Source organism: Battus philenor, unplaced genomic scaffold (genome assembly GCF_028537555.1).
Source record: "Battus philenor isolate CCGP_79_NKW_IND1 unplaced genomic scaffold, ilBatPhil1.0.hap1 SCAF_4, whole genome shotgun sequence".
Classification (NCBI taxonomy): Eukaryota; Metazoa; Arthropoda; class Insecta; order Lepidoptera; family Papilionidae; genus Battus; species Battus philenor.
The window spans coordinates 4,623,649-4,633,483 of NW_027181704.1; positions in this window are offsets into that span (position 1 = coordinate 4,623,649).

Consider the following 9,835-nt stretch of genomic DNA (forward strand, 5'->3'; position numbering starts at 1 on the left):
TAGCAAATAAAAATTAAACAAATAAAAATTTTAGCAAATAAAAATTTAATTATCCTTTTTGACAGTAGATTTAATAGAGCAAGAGACCAAAAACTCACAATAGACCGTAACGTACAATAGCCGACGATAAATATTGCACATCGACCTTTGGAAAAAGGCAAGTGGCAACTTTCGGCTTCGTAGAGCGTTATCTCTGACGTACGACTGGCAAAACGTCAAATAGTGTGGGACAGAGATAATGCTTTACGAAGCCGAAATTATCCGATTGTCTCTATCCAAAGGTCGATGTGCAATATTTATAGCCGGGTACCGTAACGGTCATATGCTCGAGTCAAGTCAAATTACGTGGTTTCTCTTTAATGTTTGAACCATATCAGCGTCATGAATTAATCCAGGGTCGATCGGATTCGTATTATTATTAATCTTGAATATACAAAATCGACTTAAAAATTTTTGCTGTTGCATACTATTTGATTTCAGTACTAGTTTTTCCTAATCAGTAAACAAATTTGTGGGTATTAATGGTAACCAAGATGGTAATATTATCACTACTCGAAGTAGAGTGCTTAATAGGTGGTCTTTATTAGTACTCGTATGTTGGTGCGCGTATTTAACAAGAGAAAGGAGAGGTAGGAGAAATACTCGTCATGATTATTCTGAACTGCAACTAATACACAAGGATTATTGTGTAACACATGTGTATATAATTAAATATTCTTAATTAAGAATGACCATAATAATGTAATACTATTACATTATTATGATCAGTAACATAGTTTAATTTGTTAACACTGTTAATATAAAAGACGTGATAAAAACGCAGCTGTATTCCTGATCTTCACTTTAATGGCATGTGACAATTGTTTGTAAGTCTCTGGCAACTGTGTTACTGTGCGCCATCTAGTGGAGTTGACCTGAAGCGTGGTCGGGTGCAGAGCGCAGTCGCGTGCGCAGGTAACGAGCATCGATCGCCCTAGTAACAATTCGATTACGGCGGCGAACGCATGTATTTTTCTTTATTAATTTCCTGGTCGCGCGATCTATTATAATTGTCTGGCATATCTCTAGATGAAAATGATATTTACAATATTGTTGTTAATAACCTATATCCTACAGTTATCCCGAAGTCACATAAGCACAGCGCAGGATGACCACTTGCGAAGTAGAAAAACGACTTTATTAAGTCCTCGAAAGATGTTTGATGCAGATCTAATCTAACCAGCCCCAGTGGACGTCCATCGACTGAAATAACTTTATTTTAAATGTTTCAATATATAATTTGTATTGTAACACCATATTGAAAAGGTGTTCTTTATACACAGAAATTGTTATGAGCCAACAACTCTCTTTACACTGCATTGTTGTCCATCCCCAGGAAACTATTTGAACAGTGGTAATCCTGTGTAATAAATGCATACAGTCTGATATAACCACTCACATATATATATATATATATATATATATATATATATATATATACGTATATGTGACCAACGATCGCAAGTGTCAGGTCTCTACCGTTGGGCTGCACTGCACTGCTCAATATATTTTCTTTGATCTACAACATAATATTGTTTCTAATACAGGTCATTAGTACTGGAAAAGATATGGGCGCTAGACATATTTAAGCTGTTTGAAAGCTTTTACGCAACTTGAAAGCTTAGTTAGGTAATAACTATGACAGTTTAATGTTGTGAAGCATAGTGGTAATGAATTGTTAATTCTAGTTGAAGCATCTCATACGTTACCAGAAAAGACTTTATATGTGGTAACAGTACCAAACTAATTTATACAGAAAAGTTATTTGTGAATAGTAAGTCAATTCTGATAGCATTTCTTTATAAATCCTCAGTGTAACATAAAAATAGATGAGTTATAAGTTCTAAACTTTTTTAGTTTTATCAACAAATGATTTTGATACTTATGTATGCGAGTTTGCGTTATAAAATCACTTGATCTTAGAAAATTAATCGTTGATATATCTGTAAGACTACAAAGGGATATAAAAAGTAGTGCTTTTGCTACACAAACATATATGTAGTTGTCGTTCGAACAGTTGATGATTTAGATCCTTAAATGTATTTTTACGCTTTTAGACGAATGTAAAAATAGTTTTTAAAATTTGACATCGTTGATATCTCACTTACTATAAATAATACTCGAGTTATCCGTTATCAGAAGCGGAATCACAAATAAATCCAATCCAAATTGATCACCAAAAAAATGCCAGTGAAGTCGGCAACGCACACATCAATTTTTAAAAACGTCTTCTCAGACATACCATTTTCCCTTCTATGCACATTTTCTATCTTTGAGTTGTGTTAGGAAATTTTCCACGATTACTTTCACATCGCACAACCCGACGAAAGCACCCCAAGATTGTAACAGAGTCACGTTTTCGAAGTTTGCTTTTGAAATTAGATTCAGGTACGACGTTTTGAGAACGTAGCAATGTTTTCTTATCCTTAGTACATATAAAAAGTAACATATATTATATAAAACTATCGTTAGGTAAATTTTCGATAAGCTTAGCTTTACACTTCAAGTAGAAATCACAACGAGGATCTTAATATTGTTCTTTCTTCATTTACAATTAATAACTTTTTTACAATGAATTTGAAAAAATTTCTTACATTTCTACCAAAAGTTATAACAATTGTTACTGTTTCAAGTTACATAATTCGCTTTATGCATGTAGATATAAAAACAGCATAGCCAGGTTAAATCAAGGAAGTTATTTCTTACTACTAACTTCGTTCATGTTCAGAATGAAATGAACTATTTGTCTGTCGGCCTAGCTTTTGAATTGGAATGCATTCTTATAACTGATTACCTGACTCGACTTCAGTTAGAATCGATTTGATTAGTCGATACCACATCTGTGGCTAGATCGGCGGAAAATAAATCATTATATTTCTAACGCGAAAACAGTGTTATATACATATTTATTGCACAAAGAAACGTGCATAGTTTACCTTAAAATAAATGATATTTGGTTCTAATCACATCGTGGAGACGACCAAGATTTTGAAATATAAAATTCTGGAGTAGCAGTCCTTCATGTGCGTTCATTACTTTGAGACGAAGAAAACTGGGCCTTCGCCGTATATTTCCAATAAGACCCGTAGGATGCGGCTTGCATACAACCTTTTCTGATAGGTTTAACTAAGTCGTTTATGTGGGTCTACGTTGTTGATGGAAGTTATGCGCTGCGCCTGCCGATCTCTGGTCTTAACTCCAGAATCTCACAATAATGCTATAACATTAGTTGGTTTAGTTCATAAACGCCTATTGCTAGGTAAAGGCCTCCCTCCCCCGGAGATATCTATGGGAGATATACCACAATTATCACACTCGGCATGTGGATTAGCGATTGCAGTGTGGTATAATGGTACGAAGAGGATATTGCCCTGAAACTTGTTTGTAAGCAGTGTCAATCCTACATATTTAATGCAGAGAGTGTGAATTATACAAGATTGTATTTTGGGAATCAAACTTGCGACCTATGATAGCAGGTCTGAGGCTTCCTTCTCTACCGCTAGGATACCATTGCTCTTGCAAATTAGTATGGCGGTAAAATATACTTTTGACCATGATATATGTTAGACAATGATAATCTTTTGGTTTTAATATCAAGTAAAACCACTGTAATTATTGTACTAATAAACGCGATGTATTATTAAATTATAACGAATGAATGATAACTACAATATATCCATTAAATTTACGAATGAATTGGAAAATAAATGGGAACATCGTAACACATAAACTCAATCCCCTAGAATCCTTTATTATACTTGTTAGACCGCTCCTTCGGATACCCTCGTAAATTTAGTTGGCATTTCTAAATATCGGGAAGATTGTGGAAACTCTCTGGCTGTGATTCAATATAGATTGCAAAAGTATCACTAAGGGAACCCATAAAATGTAATGGATGATAGGGGCTCCTTAGTATAGGCTTTCTATTTGCATAACGTACACATATCCACTCAGAAAAGTTATAAACTGAAAACTTATTTAAATATATTGTATCAAATTTAATTTTCATGAAAATTGTATTTACGTAACTTTTTAATTAATTGTTTTTAAACGATTTGAAAATTGTATGTTGAAGTTCAGTTTTGTACGTTTAATATATAAATAATTGGGTATAGATGGAGAGGCTTTAATGAAGTGAATGAATAGCTATGTATTTTTGAAAATATTTGTTTCATTATATAGTAAAAAATTTATAACAATTCGGATGACCGCATGTTTTAATAACTTGTTATTTATTATCTGTTCCTGTAGATGTTGGACTACTAGAAGTTATTGGCGTGTTGCATTTACATATAAAAATTAGATATAGGTATAAAATATTGACAATGGTTTTACTGAAAAATCAGCTTTACATTATAAAGCTTTTATACCTATTTCCAAAAAATCACTCTACATCTTGAATACAAAAAATAAAACTACTAGGTTTTCTAAATGTCTTATAGAATCAAGTAATCACATTGTGTCGATTTTAATAAAGAATTTTGTCTGTGTTTTTTCATGAATAACGTTCTACTATGTCTGATATTTACATAAAGAAATACACTTTATTTACTTATTTATTAATTTTTATTATCACAATGATCACTTTGTACAGAGTGATTGTAAGTGTAAAAGCATTAAAGGTTTTAACCAAAAAATGAAAGTCTAAATATAAAAAAAAAAACTTTTTAATAATTATTCAGTTATGTTAGATATACGATGTAATGTGTAATAAAACTTATGACAATTTAATAAAAGTATTTTTGAATTTTGATAATTATTTCAATGCTGTAAAAATAAATACCCTAGTTAATTAATTGTGATAAAATAACATGAAGTACAATTTTAGTAACAACACAATATTAATAACAAAGCTCGAAGCATTCCGCACGTGGCTCGTAAAACCTAATGGTGTCTACAACGTGCGAATGGACGCTTTTAAAAGATAAGCCAACGTGACATTTTGAGTACCCGATATATAGCTGACATACAATGGGTACGGCGAAGTAATTATTTTTTACTTTAAACGGCAGCAGAAGTTACATTAGATGAAGAATGTAAAAATAGGTCGACTTAATATAAGTGTTTGAAATTTAAGAAATTTATAAAAAAAAAGTGTGACAAATAGCATAATAATATCGTTTTAAAATAACTTGTTTTAATCACCATTTTCATCATTATTTTAGTTGTAGTATATACACTAATTCCCTATAAATTTATAATTTATATAAAATTTAAAAAAAATATATAAATTTTCAATAAGACCGGTTGGAAACGGACTCATCCTGCGTCTTCCTGCGACCTTAATGAGTTCGTCTCATCTTATGGGTGGAAGTCCTCTGTATATATATGCACATATAGTCCATCTATTCTGTGAACTGTCCTCCGCCAAGTCCACCTGCCAATCCATTGGGCTATGTTCGTAACATTAGTTTGTCAAGAGAATCTATATCGTAGAGAAACACCGTAAAGATATAGTAGCAGATAAATTAATAATTTGCCTCTTCATTTTGTGTAAAATGTTAAGAGGGATGCACTCAATAGGCCTTGAAGTTTTCCGATAGATTTTATCACGTTATAAAGGCTTAATGCTAAGTGAAGTGGAAGATATTGTCTCATCAATATACACGATATAACATGGATTAGGCTATTTTCGTGTTCCTTTTTCTTTATACATTTTTATTTGTACACTGTTTTTGTTAAGTGAATGTAATAGCTTATAAAACATTTTAACCTCGAACAAACATAGTTGCACATAGCCCATAGAGAAAAAGGCCGCTAGGGCATTAAGGTTGTGGATTGTAGATCACAGACCTTAACACTCAGCGCGTAACAGAGCGTGGTCAAAATGTACGGTCATAATGTTGTCTTTTAGGTGTCCACATTGTTAGTGTTTTAGGAGGAGGCTGTGTCTGTATGGCTGTTTTCTACCAGTCCTAATGGAAATTTATGGAGTAGGTATTTATTCAGCAACAGACGACATACCACTGAATTGATGATGACTAAATAAAAACGCTTAAGTTAAAGCATTGTAATGGAATTACCTCTTCTTCCATTTTATTTCCTGATTCTCTTTCCACACGATCGATGTCGAAATTTTCAAAGTTGTAGTATTTTTAAGATTTTAATAAATACTTTTTACATTTCTCTTGTTATAATTGTATTATTGAAATACTTAATATTATTTTTGATAACTGAGGCTAATCACACTTTATTTACTATAAGCGTAGGAAGTAAAACATAAGATGTTTAGTCACTTTTATAAAAATAATTTTCATCGTTTCAGCCTATAGATGCCCACTAGGCATCAGCCTCCTAAAAAATATATCTGTGGGGGTTATATACCATAATCGCAACGCTTGGCAGATGAGTTGGTGATCCTCTACCGCTGAGCTATTACTGCTCAAAAAATTATTGTATTCTCGCTAATACCAAAATTATTCGTGAATCTTATTTAAGTATTTCTTTTATCGGAATAAGTAAATTGCAGCGGGACTGAAAAATAATATAATACACAATTTCTCAATTCCATGTAATTGAACTGCAATTTTTATTTACTTACATAGATTTAAAATTATTATTTTTAATATTTTTCTATCTATTGCTCTACTGAGCTCTCATAGTAATGCATTCACAAAGAAGCGCAACTAGACGTTTGAAATACACACAGATATTTCACATCCACATTGTAGGCAACTTGACAGGTAAAAAGGTTTGACTTATTAGCCTAGTAATTTCATTAATTGTAGCACCTTAGGAACCAGATTGAAGTTATTTGACGTAAAAAGTTATACCAACCACATTTTTAGGGACACTGCATTGGTATTTTTTTTTAAAGTCAATGTTGTGTATCGTAACCAATAACATTCGATAGCAGAAAGAAGCCAAAAGTTTGAACAAAGTTAATAGTTTTATAAGGCGGTATAAAAAAGCAATGCAACTATAAATTTCATTTATTGCTTGATACTTCACTATGTGGTGACCATCAAAATGTCAAGGGCAAAATAGCCTATCCTAGAAGTAACTGCTTGATACACGCGAGCCGCCATTACCGATATTGAAACTTTAGCCGTGGCCTCCGTGGAGGCTTTTACGTCGGTAAAGCTATTAGTGACATGAGAAGCCCCTATTATTGCTCCATATTTTCCTACTTATTGTTTTACGGTACGTTGGTTTTAAAAAAGAAATGATAACATCATTTCTATTTTAAAACCAACGTACCTTTAAACTAACTTTTATAAACTAACGCACCGTTCTTAAATCGCTTCTAGAAGGCGCACGAAAAAATTTCATAGGTCGATTTAAACTCGCTACCAAATAAGTGTTGACCGTCATTACAACACGATTATAATATAGGTAAAAAAGTTTCTTTAATAATTTTATTTTGTATTGTTCCGTGCTCATTTAATGTCGGTAAAACAGTGGCTGTTTAACCTTGACACTTTATAGATGGCGTTATTACTAATGATGTTATGATGGCGTCCATTGCGGTCGGCAAAGCAGATGGTATTTGAAATTTTAAAGTGATAATTTAAAATATTTCAGATTAACTTTTAAGAGGAATCGACAACTTAAATAATAAACTTTAAATGTCGTTTCGCTGTTTCCAGATAGATAAATGATGTAAAACAAGTGTGTTACTATTCTTACCTACCGTTTTTAAAGTTTTTTTTAAAAATATATCTATTTTTTTAAAACAACGCATTATTGTTTATTTGAAGCATATACCTACGTAGTCGAGAGAAATTGTCTTATATATATATACATATATATATAAATATATATATGTATATATAAATATGTATATGTAAAATTATAATTCAAAATTAATAAGCAATGTTAAAAGAAAAATCTAACTTGCTGTTAGTCATCATTATTATCATTTTAGCCGCTGGATATAGACCTCCCCATAGATTTCCGGTGGGAAGTAGCCAGCATCCCACGATTTTCGACGAAATTAACAGTCACCTGTCCGGTGCGTGGTTTCCACTTTGAAACTTTGGAATTACTATCAAATAATTTTATCTAACATCATAGTTTTTTTTTTACAGTTCAATCATTTTCTTGCGTTGTTTCAATTGATTTAATTATAATTTTAATATTTCATCTAAGCCTTACTTACCACATAATTTATTTAACCTTTTATTGTGGAACGCTATGTTTGAAACTAAAACATGAAATACAGGTAATAAAAACCTTATACGAGCATGAATTATGTATGAGAAGTGGTCCTTCAACAAAATTTGTATTTAGACTTTCAACCTCTTTTGGAAAGTTTTAATTTGGTTTTTCCTAAAGGGTAATAGTGATTGTTTTTAAATTTCAAAGAGCGTGTTCATAAGTTTCAACGATATTTCATTTAAAACACGGTCATAATATTCAAGTATTTGGTAGTTCAGTGTATTGTAGTTTTTAAATATGGTTCAACTTTTTGTTGATTTTTTAAAAAAAAATTATTACGAGTTCGTTAGCGCTTTTTCGGCCTCCAAATTATACATGCTGATTGACTAGAATTTTTTTATGTTTTATTTTATTACGTGTCCGTTTGTGCTTTTCTGGTTACCGTGTTATATAAGCTGATTGGTTATAGGATTAATAAGTTTTAATGTGGTAAATGCATTGTTCATACTCTTCACTTAATGTCTCACACCCTACACCCTATCCAATACCCTATCCAAATCACCATCATATCAAGATACCCTATCAAAAATTAATTGTTTTAGAAAAATAATTGATTTAATGATAATGTAGTAAGAAAAAGCGTTTTGAAAAATCGGATTACTAAATATTAATGTACACGTAAAATATTTCAGAGCAGATCACCTTATAAAGGTTGATTAGAAACAGGTATAAAAGTTTTAAAACGGTTTTATTCACATATAAGCTACACATTCACCCCTTCAAAGCTTTTACTCCTAATTCCAATCACTCTGTATATTGAATACAAAAAAAATAAAGGTATTATGCTCGCAACACGTCTGATCGAATCACGTAATCACATTGTGTCGATTTTAATAAAGAGCTTTGTCTGTGCGCTCTCTAGACTAGCCTTTTTCTAGGCCTGACATTTAAACAACGATATTTACCTTTTGCTTTTGACTATTTATGGTGGATTTTAGTCAGTTAAACCAGGACAGATATTAAGAATAAATACGATATCATTTAAGATATCGATTCGCACAATTTTAAATTTCTATACAATACTTGCGGATAATGATTTGGGCACAGATAATACACAATAAAGATATTCCGAGCACAATTCTACTAATTGAATAGAATAATTTGCGTTTTAGTATAGGATACTGATATGTGCATATTTTTATTAAACTTTTTCTTAGTTTTTTTATATAACTGTAGACGTGAATGCTTTAACAAAAATCTGCCTAAAGAACTACCTATAAAAACTGTACATTTCTTACATAAAATATCTGGATGCATAACGGATTGATAAAATAATTGCAACTTTGTATTATCTAAAAACGTAAAAAACATTGGGCTATACGTTCTATAGTCTAATGTGTTTATAAGTGTATTATTTTAGGATCATGTTTTTCTCCCTTACTAAAGTATTCTAAATCATTAAGCGATATTTTTTTCATTTTATTTTTTATTTTCAGGAAAAATACAGTTAGATTAAACAGCTATGAGAGAACATAAATGTTGGAAGAAAACATGAAAGTTTTCATAAATAGAAACAAAATGTTAAAGTGACATTACACCTTAATGTAATGTACACATACATATACATACATACCTATATTTTTATTCATGTACTATGTATGTATATATAAATAAATATTTATTTATATATATATAT